Source organism: Panicum virgatum, chromosome 4N (genome assembly GCF_016808335.1).
Source record: "Panicum virgatum strain AP13 chromosome 4N, P.virgatum_v5, whole genome shotgun sequence".
NCBI classification, from domain to species: domain Eukaryota; kingdom Viridiplantae; phylum Streptophyta; class Magnoliopsida; order Poales; family Poaceae; genus Panicum; species Panicum virgatum.
The window spans coordinates 37,663,337-37,677,637 of NC_053148.1; the positions used below are offsets into that span (position 1 = coordinate 37,663,337).

The window sequence follows — 14,301 nt, forward strand, 5'->3', positions numbered from 1 at the left end:
TACAAAGGCAATGAAGGCTTTGAGCTGAAGACTGGACTTGTCAACATGGTCCAAGCAACTCCCTTCTACGGTAAGGCATCAGAGATGCCAACGCTCATCCGCTGAATTTTCTGGAAGTGAGCAGCATAATCAACCCAAAAGGCACTATGATGGATAATGTTCGTATTCGATTGTTCCCATTCTCTTTGCTTGCGAAAGCAAAGATGTGGTTCTACACCAACAAGGATGTATTTGTCAATTGGGATGTGTGCTCCAATGCTTTTTTGGCCAAGTACTTTTCGGTGGGCAAAACCAACACCCTTCGGAACAGGATTTCCAGTTTTGAACAACTCCAAGACAAGACAGTCCCAGAAGCCTAGGAACGTCTCCAGGAATATATTGCAGCATGCCCACACCATGGCATGAAAGAATGTCTTATCATTCAGTACTTTTTTCATGGCCTGAACCAGCGATCGCAAGATCACATGGACGCAGCAGTGGGAGGAGCATTCCTCTCTCTCGATGTTGCAGGACCTAAAGTGCTCATCGACAAGATTGCCTCCAACCAGAGTTGGCAGGGAGATAGGTAGCCATCCCATGCAAAATGGATACATGAAATCGACAATGTCGATTTGCTGGCAACCAAAATGGATCATCTCATGAAAAAGCTAGAATCTCCACACTAGGAGGTTAACCAGATTATGGAGTCTCAGATTACATGTGAGAAATGTGGCAATACTGGGCACTCAGGCAGCTCTTGCCCTTCACTCAAGAGGATGTGAATTTCATTGGGAACGACAATCCCAATAACTCAGACAACCATTCTTAGCAAGGTTGGAATTCCAAGCCCGACCTCCCCATCAGGCAACAGCAAGTTAACAATTTTAATAACAGTATTCAGCCTTCACTTACAGACCTAGTGTACGGCTAGAAACACATTAATGATAACATTAGCAAGAAATTTCTAGCTAATGATAGAATTCTTGAGTCTCTGGCTGAACAACTAGAGGGTTTCAACTCTGTTATTAAAAATCAGCTGAGTTTCAATAAAATGATAGAAACTAAAGTAGCTCAGCTAGCCTCATCTTGCCTTAAGCACAACACGGGGAAACTGCCTGGGCAACCGGAAGTGAACACGAAAGAAAGTGTGAATGTGGTGACTACGCGGGCAAGACAATCCGCGCAGAAACCACCTTTTCTGCAGGATGCAGGAACACGGCGGAAGACCGTAACCGCTAGGAATACCGAAGCTGGAGACGTGGTGCTGGAGGAGGCCGAAGAATCCAACACCATTGCTACCCAGGAAGACACCAAGGAAGCCCCAAGAGCTTCCTGAGAGTACCATGATACAACCGCCTTACTGTTTCTAGAGCGAAGAAGGAGGCCAGTGGCCGACGAGCAATTCGGCAAGTTCGTCGAGGTAATTAAGAAGCTTTATGTCAACATGTTGCTTCTTGATACTATGCAGGATCCCACGTATGCCAAGTATCTCAAGGATATCCTTGGCAACAAGAGGGCTTTTGCCGACCACCCAGGTCGTGCAGCTCACTGATGTAGAGCAGCTATACTCGTCCCTCTCCTGGCAAAGAAGAAGAACCCAGGATGCCCCACCATCACATGTTCAATCGGAGCTCAACACTTGCACGCTCTTTGTGATCTGGGAGCGAGCATCAGTGTCATGCCCAAGGTAGTTTATGATAAACTTAACCATCATGTGCTTGCTCCTACTGCCATATGTTTGCAGCTAGCGGACCAATCGGTTCGTTACCCCACGGGGATCGCCAAGAATATTTTGGTGAAAATACGGAATTTCTTTGTCCCCATTGATTTTGTCGTTCTTGACATGGAAGTCGACACCAAGACCCCTCTCATATTGGGAAGGCCATTCTTGAGTACGGTAAATGCACACATTGATGTGGGGGCTCGAGAAATTCAGCTCAACATCAATGGGCAGAAGGAGAGATTCGCCTTCAGACCGAAGGATGAACAGTGCTCATAGATCAAAATTTTCAACCGGAAGGAATCTTTGAAAGAGCTGGAGAAGCCATATACCCCCATCCATCAATACCCTCATCGAATTCGTGGAGAATCTTCTAATTCGGGAGAAGATCAAGGTGTATAACCAACGGAACATGAAGCAAAGAATTCAACATAAGAAATTTCTAGAATTTGGGAAGAAAGAGTTCGAAGTAACACTTCCTACACGGAAGGTGTGGCAGAAGAAAGCGTCGAGACTAACATCTCCATTAGGTGACGACAACCGAACCCAAGGTATGGATAGTCTCGCTCAGAACAAGAAAGTCGAGCCCTTGCCATGAGGTACGTGGTAGTTATCCATTCCTGCATTTGCATATAGGATAGTTTATCTTCTTGCATAGTTTTCCCTTCCACATCATGGCATGTTTAAAATTCTTGCAAATGCATTCTTTTGTCTTTACACTGCATACAAAAAAAAATTGGCCGACTTCAACACGTCATCATGTGGCCAAGGTGGCAGACCTACTGAGCTTCATTCAAGCTTGGGGGACATGCCAATGTATCAAGGTAAATCATCCAACCTATCCTTTCATCTTGTGTACAAAAAAAACATTAGTTAGTTTGAGTCATTCAAAAAAATTCAAAAATTCAAAAAAAATTATATATATCTTTATTAAAAACAAAAATAAATTAAATTAATTAAAATATAAAAAAGTGTTTCATGCTTTCAATAAAACTCCCAACTCTTTTGTGTGGAAATCCGTGTAAGCTCTTATCATGGGGATGTTGAATACTTGCTCTGTTGATGCTATGCAAGTGCCTCGTTTATAGCTTTTTACTCTCCTAGTACTTGAAATGTTGGCTCATGGAAATATAACTGAAAATCTAGTCTATTTGGGAGCACAAGTTTGATTTCCATGTCTAAGTTGTGACATTTGAGATAGCCCGAATCGGAATAAAACTGCATGCTCTAGTAGGGGACCTCTCGGAATTCCTTTAAAATGAAACATGGTAAAGATCTCCCCTTTGGTTATATGTCATATCCAGAGCCATAATGTTTTATCATATGAACCGATATAAGCTATCTTGAGTTATTTTGAGCCTTGCCGAATGGTGAGTCCGTTCGAGGAAGGTACTTGTCATCTACCGATCTTTCTTCTTTGCGTATCCATTGTTTTGCTAGCCTCAAAATGTCTGGCATATCAATGACCTACCCTGGGTATTGATATCCACCTTCGCCAGGCAATTCCCCTCACAACAAAACCCAAAATCTCCACAGTGAGCCTATCCATCTCAAATGGTCTATCCAAGCAATGCTCCCTTCCAAAAACTCTATCATTATGGAGTATGGGCAATGAAAAAAAAAAGAAAAAAAGGAGACAAGACCCATACCTCCACTCAAGAATGTTGAAATAAGGAGCTCAAATAAAAAGACCAGAAATTTCCCAAGTGTGAGTCCATTTCCTCCCTCTCCTCTGAACATTTTACCTTCCATAAGATTGGAATTCGATCGAGTACCAACCTCTTGCGAACCACTCTTCAGCTCAGTAACACAGAAAACCAAGGTATGCCACACTCTTCCGACCTAAAACTCCACATATCAGCCTTAGAGTAGGAAGGAGATGGTCAAATCCGACCATGGTGAGGATCATACACCTTGAGCGATTTGAGAGCACCATTAGGGAATCTTAAACCATTTTTGAAAAAACTTGCAAAATATTCCGAGATAGGAACCTGAACAAAAAGCAGGAAATATTCCAGTGAAGGTTGTTCAGTCTCTCAACCGCCCAAGATGAGGGATGAAATGTGAGTAAGCCCCATCTCCAGAAACCAAGGTATGAGCCAACTTATTCAATGTACAAATAGTTAGATAATTTGTTGTGAACTGTTGGCATTTCTTAACGTCGCTACTAGGTTTTGTGTCCCCGGCAATGGCGCCAGAAATGCTTGTTGGCATTTCTTAACATCGCTACTAGGTTTTGTGTTCCTGGCAACGGTGCTAGAAATGCTTGTTGACATTTCTTAATGTAATTACTAAGAACGAGGGTGTTAAGCCCATCCATAGCAACTGCACCAAGAAACGTCACTCTCATGGTATAGTCTATACGATTACAGAAGGATCCGCAAGCGCACAGATATACCGTTGTAGCATTTCACCCGTAGAGTAAGGGTATCGTGATTTATATTTTCCCAAAGGATGGCAGTGGCAAAGGTATTGTACTTAACATTAATCATGACATTGTGCCTCAAGCAATAGGCAGAACTCTGACAGGGGTAAGCCATGATAAAAGATAAGCAAGGGTAATGTGACACAAGCACACAACCACAACCAAGGATAAAGGAAGAAAGAAAGAAAGAACAAAAGAACGAACTAATCTACCCTATGTTAAGTTAGCTGGAGCTTAGGCTAGGTTAGAGGTCCTAGTGCTTCTATCCAAAGCAGAGGTTATGTTAGAACATGGTTAGGACTGTAGGTGCCAGGAAAATGGGATAATGGGGAGAATGTCCCGCACCGGAGTACATCCAGTCCCGTTACATCTTTGCATGAACTCCTACACCGTACCCGAATGTAGGGGAGTGCACTAATCGTAACACAGCTGTTACGACGGACGGACAGGGCTGTCACCACCTGCCATCTACCCCAGTCACACCGTGGAGCATGGTCATATCCGAAGGATCCCACATACCCAAGCACCACGCCCATGTATGAGGTCACTACCCTAGAGTCCCTGGGTCTCCCACCCTTCGGATGGACAAGTAAAATGCTAGAGCAAGCCCAAAAGCACAACGAACCATTATCCATACCCGGATCATCTGGCCTAACCATATCCGTACACCACACTCATGAACAAACAGAGCATGCATTGATAAACTATCAAGATAGTAAAGCAACCATGGCACAACTCTATATTATGAATAGAACGTTGACAAGTTGAATACAAAGTCATACCAGGAGTCGAGAATTGCTCAATGACCTCGAGGACGACTTGATTTGCTAAGGAAGAACTAGCCTAGCTCCACTACCTAGCTAAGAGAGCAAGAGAGATCCTCCTTGAAATGTGAAGTGTGGTGTGTGTGTGTGTGTAATGTGTGCTGAGAGAGGGAGAGGGGAGGCCTATTTATACTACTGGAAGACGGTTCCTGCCATCTGCACATATGGAAGGTGATCAAGTGCCTTGCCAGCTACTCCTCCTCGAGATGCACCTAGACGGGTGGCCGTCCAGGTTCGGCCGAACCCCTGATGGCGCCACTTGTCCTTATCTTCTTGTAGCAGGCTGACAGGTGGGCCCTAAACCTTATCCTCTCGTGTATCTTGTGTGGTGCGCCCGTTTGCTCTGCTAGATGGGCCCTCTTTGTAAGTGGGTGATGCCGGATGCGATCTTCTGCGTAGATGTGTGGCATCTGCTGCGTGTTTTCGTCTTATTCCGCTCTTGCTCATCTGAAATGTATAATTCTCAAAAACAACTGTGGAGCGAGGTTAGTGATACAAATATGTAAGTAAGGTGTATAGTTTTCCTTTATTAATGAGTCTTGTTGATGGTCGAATTTGGCACTTAAGGACCATCAACAAGTCCCCCAAGCTAGCCCTTTGCTTGTCCCGAGCAAAGTTTTAGACTTAGGTTGTTGATCAGGAGTTGCTACAATGGCGCATTCCTAACTTATGCACAAGGCACAACCAAGTGTTCTCACCTTGATTTTGAATAAGTTGGCCTTGTTCGCACCTTTTACCTTACTCCTGCGGGGCTTATAGCATCATCCTCATCTTTGGCGGTTGAGGGTCAGAACGGCTTTGTAGAGTACCATTTACTTATTCCTTTGCTCAACTGTCAATCCGGAGGTTTTTATATAGTTTTTGAAAAGAAATTTGTAAGTTCCTCGGGTGATCTCTCAGATCGCTCATTGTGTTTCATCCCTCACCAAGGCCTTTTCATGTGCCTTTCTTTTCCATCCTACTCCTAAAGGCTTCTTTTTGGTGGAGCTGTAGGTATGGAGGATATGAAAGCAAACCTGTAACACCCCTGGTGTTAATCTTGTACATTAGCAGCTAAGCATCGCTTAATCATGATCATTAGTTTAAGCTTTGTCATTAGTGGTAATTGTGCCTGCATAATTATATTTTGAATTCATGTCATCACATGCATTCAAGTTTAATTATGTTTGCGCAATTTATGCTAATTACAAACCAGCAGTCAAAATCCAGTCCAATCTCTGTCTGAACCCCTCTTTACACTGAGTCTAAAATTAGCTTTGATCTTCTTTTGACCCAATTTTATCTCTCAAATCATTGATCAAAACAACTTTTATCCAATACCAATGCTGTAGATCTTTTCTTCCTCTACAACTTTTATTTTGGCCAAATTTCAAGTTGCTGTGCGAAAATTTTAGTTTTGGGCACTACAAAATTGAATCTGTTTTGCCCCAAAACCCGGAGGTTCCGGGTTTGGAAACCGAAAGTTCTGGTTTTGCTCTGTTTCACCTACTCTGGCGTCCATACCGGCGACTGTGCCGCCGGCGATGCCACGCATCGGCCGTCGCGGCGAACTTCGCCCTCCGTGCGCGTCGCCCTTATCCTTCGCGAGCACGGGAAGCTTCTCCTCCCTTCTATCCCTTTCTCCTTCCTCGTGCTCACGCCAAGCCCGACGCGAGCAGAGCTCGTCGCCGGCGCCCCTCCGGCCAAACCCCGCCGCCCCCGCTTCATTTCTTCACGCCCCAAGCCGCACAGCCTCACCCCGTACCTCCTCCGCCCCATCCTGAACTTGGCCGAGCCCTATCCCAGCCGAATCGGCCCCTCCTCCATTGACCCGACATTGCCGTCCCAGTCGAAGCTCCGCCCCTCACACCGACGACTCTCTCCGCCCGTCCTCCGCCCGATTCGAGCCGTGGTGAGCTTTTCCGTGAGCCCCTCATCCTCCCCGACCCTTTTCCCCATCGATCTGGGCGCCGTCGGCGTCGGAATGCCGCTGCGCCGCCGTGGCCGCCGAGCTGTGCCACCAGCGCACGCCGCGGGCTGCTCCTGCGCAGGCCCGGCTGCCACCGCCGCAAGCCCCGGGGCCGCATGGCTCCCCTGGCCGCAGGCCAGCCACGCCACGAGCGGGGAATGCAAAGCGTCGCCGCCCCTGCCCTTGCACGCCACACGCCGGCCATGGCCTTGGCCTGATTGTCCCCTGTTTTTGCCCCAAAACCGGAACTTCTGGTTTTGGAACCCGGAGGTTCCAGTTTCCAGTTAAATTCCAGTTTCAGTTTTGTGTACTGATCTTGTAAAATGCATAGTAAATTGTAGAAAAATGTGAAAAATGCAAACTAAAGTTTGTGAGGAAAAATAGTCATGCGTGTGAAATGTCACTTTTGCCCCTACTAAATTTTGGGTTGTGCTTAAGCTAGTTTATTTTGTATCGGTTGTTCGGTTTGTCTAAAAAATTATGAAATTTATTCAGTAGCTTGCTCTTTATATGTGTAGTTCACTGAAAAATTTTCGTGAGCATAGCCTATGTGCATGTTTGTAGATTTAATATTGCTTGATTTTCATTCTAAGACTAAATAAATGTTTTGGGTCATCAATAAATGTTGGTAAATTTTTGTTGCATGTTCTTGCAATATCTTGGCTTACTGGTAATTTTTGGGTGGCTCGATTAAGTCTGTAAGCTATGTTTTGCTTTTATTTTCGTTCCTAGCTGCCGCTTTTCTTTTTATGGTTAAGTGAATCCTTTTATGCGTTGGGGCTTTCAGTATTTTGTGATCAGTAGTAATTGATGCTAGTCATGTCTTCCTTTTTAGTTACCTCGCATTGCATCGTGAGTACCTTGTAGCATTTTCTTGCATTGTTTTAATTGTTGCATGGCATCCTTCTTTATGTATAGACGTCACGAGCAAAGCCATCTACGAGTTGGTCGCTGAACCGATCCAGGAGCCGCAAGCCGGGGAACCACAAGCCGACGAAGCAGCTGAGCAAGTTATGGAGGAAATTGCTAACCTCGCTGACCTGCAAGGCAAGCCCCGGAGCATAACCCCTACTTTTAAACTTATGCAATGTGTTATTTAAGTACTTGTGCATTAAGTTCTAGGGGTTACTTGGAACCTTAAATGCATTATCTTTAGGAGACCCCGGTCTTTTACTAGCATGATAGGTCGATAGCACTGCCTTGCTTAAGTAGGATACGGTAGAAGACGGGTGATTTCCTGTCACCCACGAGATATAGGTTTGGTACTTCAGTAAGAAAGTAAGAAATAATGCTATGAGAATGGAAATGGAGACCGGTCGGAGGGAAAGTTTGACATAACCATGGAATAAAGGAAAGTTGAGTCTCCGCCTGTGTCGATTGAGGACCGTACCGTCGCTGGCCGTGCTGACCAAGATTGAACAGTACTAACCACATGCCAGAAGTAGGAGGTAGTCGAAACCGGTAAGCTAATTACCTAAATTGCGTCGGAATCTGATTCTCGACCCGTGGTGCTGGGCAAGGGTTGACGGATGGTGAAGTCGTCCACGGGTTCACCGGGTGTTCCCACGTGCGGGGCTCATCATCCGGGTGTTTGCGGGCTTGACTCAGGCTTCGGGGTAATCATGGGAACAGTTGCTCGGTGTGACTTGCCGGGGTCGCACTTGGCGTGTGAGTTAGGTCCACCTTGCAAGGTTAAATCGGATTGATTCGCCGTGACTCGCGGTTATGAGAACTTTGGTCACTTCGTCGCATTGTAGTAAAGAAGTGGAATGAGACTAGAGTGGAAATGTTGAGTTGTATGTTACTAAACATTAATATGATCAACCATGTTTGCTCTAGAGAAATAGGCGAACGTAGTTTATAGCTGTCAACTCAATTGGAGCTAAAATATTGAAAGTAAGGATCCAGTATCAGTAGCTTTTCCACAAAACAACTCCAGAGCCAAAAAGCCTTGCATGTCTAGATAATGGGCTAAATATACCCATAGGCGGGTAAGTCTTGCTGAGTATTAGAGTACTCAGGGTTTGGTTGTACCCCCTTCTGAGCAGGCTGTGTTCCGGAAGACTTCAAGGAGATCTGCGCGTCTCGGGTTGGTCAGCCTCTTCCTCCGTATCGAGTGGGTTTCGTCTTCTCCATGAAGTACAGGCAGATTGACCTCACATCAGTGGGTAAGATGTGAAGCTCGTCTTTTGTCGTCGATGGCAGTTATCGTATTGTATTTTGGGTCTCTATTTTAAACTCTATTTTACTTTCGCTGTGTTGAACTCTGAGTTTTGGATTGTGAACTCTGGATTGTAAAATTTTGTTGTAAATTAATCTGAAGCTTGTGTTAAACTCTGTTTGTAAAGTAATTTGAACTCTGCTTTTGCTTGTAATCACCTGTGCTCGTCTTTTGTCGAGAGTTCCTGTGTAATCGATCCTGGTTACAGCAGACAGTCTGGGTGTACTGGTTGAGTGCAGAAGCTGTGGTTTAAGCTTAAATTGTTAATTATTGCACTTGATTAGTATTATTTGGACTATTCTGTGACAAAACCTGCTTCTCATATTATGCTGAGTCAAAAACCAGATCCAAAGGAGAAACAAGTCATAAACTTTGATCAAGATGTGCAAGTGTGTGGATATTTTTTTTGTGGATGGTGGAGGAACTCCTTTGCATGATTTCTCTCACTTCTTTATATTTTATTTTGGTACGGGCTATATTTTCTTTCTTCTTCTCTCTCTCTCTTTTTTGACATGCCTTGTGAGTATGTGGCATACGTTCTTTGGGTATGCATCTTTTCTTTTTGTCCCTTTTTTTTGACATGCCTTATGGGCATGTGGCATACCTTCTTTGGGTATGCATCTTTTATTTCTTTTTGTATAGCCCATACTTTTGATGATAACTTGGGAGAGAGATAGTCATGGTATGACATGGAGTTTTATTTGTGGATGGATGGATGGATATACTTGCTATCTTCCAGTGTAGAAGTATAGCATCTGAGTGGATATGTACGTGATCTCGATCATGGGCGTATGAAATGAATCTTTCAAAGGGTCACAACAATTTGACAACGCTTAATGAGAAAACAAGCTGCATACGTGGAAAGGCTTTTTGAACTTGTAACTCATTTGGCTCGGGATAGGAATTTTCATATCACCGAGGAACTTTATCTTTTTTGAAAAGAAATACTCCTGATATCAAGCATCACATAGGAGAAGATCGTAGCAACTCTTTTTAGCCATATCATAACCCACAACAACCTAGATTCAGATTCTGCTTTTTGCTATCCACAAGTTTCAAGCTTGAGGTTTAAACATTTAGCCACCAAACTCAAAACTTAGGTAGAGCATGAGGTTGTAACTAGGCATAAGAAAGGAACTAATAGAGCAACTATTCATCATCCCAACAAGGAAAAACTACACATGCTTACTACACATATTGGAAAGCAAGTAAATATTTTTGAGTTTTTCTAAGTTTTGTAAATTTTTATGGATTTTAGTTATGCAAATTTTTATTTGGTTTTATACAATGGTTTTGAAAGCGGTAAAAGATAGAGTTTGATACAAGTTATCTCTCGTGGGGGTCCTCCCCCAAGCCAGCTTCAGGCTCACTGTTATTGGTTGGGTTTGAGCCCAGCCCAACAGTAGTAAGCCCTCCACTCCTCCTATATCTGCTGCTGACGCTGCTCCATAGCGTTGATCCTCTCCCTTGTGAATCACTGTGAGTTCTGAGTGGACTGGATGTGTTGGCCTAGTGATTCTTCAATGTCATTGGCGCGCACATTCAGCTCGCCCATCTGCTGAGTCAGAGTAGCGAAACCTCTGGACGAAGCTAAACGTCTAGTGGAGATCAGAGGTCCGCTGGAGCTGGAGCCGGTGGACCGGCGCCCTTGGGTTTGCCGTACCCACTCATTAGAGCTAGCTCTTTGCCATGAAGAACCACTAGCCTCATGTTGACGTGGAGGCTATGGTTGTGGCCGCTGAAGTCCTTCCCTTCTGGTCCTGCTTCTTGTGACCCTACCAGGTAGACCAGAAATACTATGCCTGCGGCTTTCCTCTTGCGGAACAAGAGGCATGGTTAGCGAATGGCAGTCATACAAATGATACCCCGCGTTTGGTAACGGAATCTCATTTGCATAACTAAGAGAGAAGAAAACCAAGGAATCATTCGGGCCTTTCTTGAGTGTGTGGCCTTGAACCAAATAAGCCTCATCGATCAAAGCACAGGGGTCCTCAATGAAGGGAACGGGGTTCCCGTCTAAGATTCCCATGTTTGATGCGATGCGAGTAATCAAAGAAGTGCACTCAATAGGACTCATCATCCTGAAATTTGTAAGCCATTGCTTAACCATTGCTTTTGTAGGGGAGACTCAGATCTTGTTGACCATGGCATATAATATCATCAACTCATCGTTGCGCACTGGTCGTGAATCATCTCTTGGAAAGAGAGTGATGGCCACCCACTTGTGCATCAAACGAAGAGTCGGATTTTGAATGTCATTGCACCGAGGTGCAAACTTGCCATGAACAACTTGACCCGAAATCAAACCCCAAAACTCATGTCGATTAAAACCGCGGCGAGATTTTTCAAGGGAAACTGGCAAGCGGGCATTAAAACCAAGGAGGTGGCTGAAATTTCTCCAAGTAAAATAGTATTTGTTTCCAAAAAACCGGAAACAAACACCATCGTCCATCTCCCGAAGAGTGCAAAGAAATTGGATGGTGAGGAGACGAGAACCATTCTCCTCAATGGGCACAAAGTCATCCCATCCAACCGCATGCCAAACACGAGCAAAATCAACGTCCATACCTGTTTTCTCGAGGAGGTCCAGATCGAAAGCTTTGGTATGACCAAAGTCTCGATGCTTGAGCATGGCGTAAGCTTGACGCTCGCGGTCGTCTCGCAAGTCGAGGTACGATGCATCATCTTCGTCTATTTCCATGTCCTCGGCTTGTGGTTCTTCAGCTTGCTCCTCAACTTGTTCTTCTTGTTCTCCTTGTTCATAGTCCATCGTGGTCGATGTTGGTGTAGGTTCGGGAGAATAACGGGAGCTCGACCCACCCCGTGAACGGGATGAGCTTAACCCCGTCATCTTCTTGAAAGCTCCGAAAATTTTCCAACCTGCACCTCTCATGCAACAAGAACGAACAAGAACGAATGAGAACAACTCGATTCGGGTTACATCAGTGAAATCAAAATGAAACCCCCTACTCGAAAGTTGTTCCTCCAAGTGTGTAGACAATCTTGCAGCAAAGAAATGAGAGAGAGAGGTTTCTTGAAACCAAACTTGAGCCAAAGTCCAATGAAAACCCGAGAGCAAAGTTTGTGAAAGAGAGTGTGAGTGAGAGAGTGAGCATGAGAGCTTCACACCCCCCCCTCTCGGCCTCTATTTAAAGGAAAACTGGGCATGCACCCGAAGAGAGCCAGGACACAACAGCTAGAGAACCGTTGGAGAAGGTGGGGCCCAGGAGCCGTTGCTCCTTGGTCGATCGACCCATGGGGTCAGCCAGCCTCCTGTGGGCCCCCTTGACATTCATCTTTTGCCTGATGCTTCATCAACGATCAAGAACTTTAAAAACATGGTGCACGACCAAAGTTTGCCCGAAAAGATGTTCAAAATAATTTTCTAAGGGATTTTAAAACTCAGAAAATATTTTTGTTGTTTTTGTAAAAAGGGAGAAGTGCTAGAAAAATTCCAGCATGCAGAAAACAATTTTCAAAAATTTAAACGTGCAGTGGGGAAAATCAAAAGAGGTGAAAGAAATAAAAAACGGCGGAGAAAGCAAATATGAGATAAATACCAATTTACCTTTGGCAAGGGCGCGTCGTTTAAAGTCCGACGTGCACGACTTTTCTCCGCATTACTTACCATTGGTCGGCCAGTCCTGGAGAATAGGACGAAGCCGAACTCTCGACCTTTCACTACACCTTCCTTGGTTTCCTCTTTCTTCTGGATGTGGTAGGTCTGTGTTCTAGCTGGGGTAGCGGTTCACCCCAGAGTGCCTGCCCTTCGATGTCCTGACGAATCAGGAAGCGCTGCTCTTCCCTGTGCTTCAACCTGAAAAACATATCCTCCTTTCCGACACGGAAGCGGATTTCTCCTCTTCCGACGTCGATCCTTGCCTTGGCGGCCCTCAGGAATGGTCGCCCAAGAATGAGCTACATTCCGAGGTCGCCCTCTATATCCATTACCACAAAGTTGGCAAGGACAAAGGAGTCTTGCACTCATACCAAAATGTTTTCAACTATCTCTTCGGGATATCAAATCGTAGAATTTGCGAGCTGCACAGCCAAGTATGTTTGGGAAATAGCAGGGTATTGAAGTTCTTCGTAAATTACCATGGGCATTATGTTCACGCTTGCCCCCAGATCGCAGAGGCATTGCTCATAGTGTTTGTTGTAGATCGAGCAGCTAATCATGGGGACCCCTGGATCCTCTTGCACTGCTGCCACCAGGCCATCCCAAGAGTCATTCTTTGAGGGATTGTACCTACCTGCATGGTTAGTGCGCGGTGGCCTCCGAGACGGGTTACCCCATCCAGTGGACACAATGCTGACATTTTCAACAGGAGTCTCGGGTTGCCCCGAGATCTTCCTACTCTCAACAACAAGTAAAGAAGCAGCAATTTGAGCAAGCAGGGTTTCGATCATTTTATTGAAACTTAACTGATTTTTAAGAGTTGAAGACAAAGTTTCAAGTTTTACTTTTAAACTTTCCAGGGTTTTATCATTGGCCAAGAGCTTTTTATTTATATTTTCATTAATTTTAACTTGGCCAAGAACGAGTTCTCTTAAGGGAGGTTGGTTCGAATTGAAATTCGAATTGAAAGAAGGGTTGAAGTTATTACCACCCTGAAATGGTGGAACGTGACTGGTTCCACCCCTGGCCACCTTGCTGTGGACGATACCCATTGTTGTTGTTGTTGTTGTTGTTGTTGTTGAGGTAGGCGCAGTCTTCAAGGGTCTTAGGCAGTCGTTTCCCGAGTGTCCATCATTGCTACAGACTTCGCACATGAAGTGCGAACCCATGGCATATACGGGAGCACGGATCTGTTGTTTGCTCCCTTCCTCCATCTTCTTGATGAGAAGTTCCAGCTTGGCAGCAATCATATCCGTCTCCTTGACGGTATGCATGCCCTTTGTCCGGGGTTGGAGTCGTTCATCACTCCACCCCTGATTGGAGACCATTTTCTCGATCAACTCTTTAGCTTTAGTGATGGTCAAGTCGAGAAAGGCTCCTCTAGCAGCGGCATCAATGTGGGCTCTTGATGTTTTCATTAGCCCATTGTAGAAGCTTTGTAGGACCAGCCACTCGTCCATGCCATAATGGGGACATGCTAGGATGTACTCCTGCAGCCTTTCCCAAGCTTCTGGGATGGATTCCATCATCTTCTGCTGGAAACTTGAAATCTTCCCGCGGAGGGC

General features: G+C 45.0%; 2 non-coding genes across 2 annotated transcripts; one reads left to right on the forward strand and one right to left on the reverse strand.

Moving 5' to 3' along the window:
• Window positions 1-296: 296 nt before the first annotated feature.
• LOC120671653 lies at window positions 297-403 on the reverse strand. The gene has a single exon (XR_005673753.1). It is a non-coding gene; the product is annotated as a small nucleolar RNA R71 (small nucleolar RNA).
• Window positions 404-14,194: 13,791 nt separating this feature from the next.
• Window positions 14,195-14,301, forward strand: LOC120671750. Its single transcript, XR_005673840.1, has one exon. It is a non-coding gene; the product is annotated as a small nucleolar RNA R71 (small nucleolar RNA).